This window comes from Orbicella franksi, chromosome 12 (assembly GCF_964199315.1).
Source record: "Orbicella franksi chromosome 12, jaOrbFran1.1, whole genome shotgun sequence".
NCBI classification, from domain to species: domain Eukaryota; kingdom Metazoa; phylum Cnidaria; class Anthozoa; order Scleractinia; family Merulinidae; genus Orbicella; species Orbicella franksi.
Window position 1 is genome coordinate 9,868,762 of NC_138156.1, and position 892 is coordinate 9,869,653.

Sequence of the window (892 nt, forward strand, 5' to 3'; positions counted from 1 at the left end):
TATCTTGTCAGTAATCACGGGATTGCTGCCTGGGCTTCTGGCTCATCAAGGTGGTCTAAAAACGAAATGTCAGAATTTTGTCTTCTTTCAACTTTTTTCGAAGTGATTGTGGTTTATATATACAGAAAACAGCTGTTTTTCCCCCCATGTCCTTTTGATAATTTACTAGACAATCTAGTTTTATTGGACACTTTGTGTATAGACTCTGTGAGCAGTCTCTCCTTTTCTCTAAAAGTTTTGGTGAAGAGCGAAAAAATTCAGCGAACGAACAAGATATTCGAGGGGCGAACGGCGAAGCTTTGCAGTCGCAACGTTTTACATATACTTAGTGTTTTTGCTTTGTTATTTACCGCTGCATTCGCTGAATTAAGCGCCGATATAAATTGAACTCATCTCTTTACTCATCATCAATTTACTGCTGGAAGATGAGACACTTGAAGCGCTGTTATGGACATACTGCGATACATAATTTATTTTGGGTGCCCTGCTTCTGAATTTCTGTTTGAAAATATATAATATAACTTCATAATATTCGTATTCCAATCTATGAAACGTAATGTCAACAAAGAATTTACTTCTATGGATCTCCTGGGCGTTATAATTAAAGGTGAAACGATTAACTAACAGTTTTCAAAAATTCTTCAATTTCTGGCCATTCTTATCTTTTTTTGTATTTCTTGTGTTATTGAAATATTCCTTAACCGTTTAAATTGGTTCTTGTTTTTATTTCACTCAATTTGCTGGCTCTTTTCTTATATCTAAATTTGGCTAAAATCTGTGACACAGTTCCTCAAACGAGCCATTAATTAAATAAGAAACTCAACCGAATCAGTCGCAAATCGCAAAATCTTCTGAAGAAGATAATGTTTGGGCTTTGTTTCTTGAGCCTTTA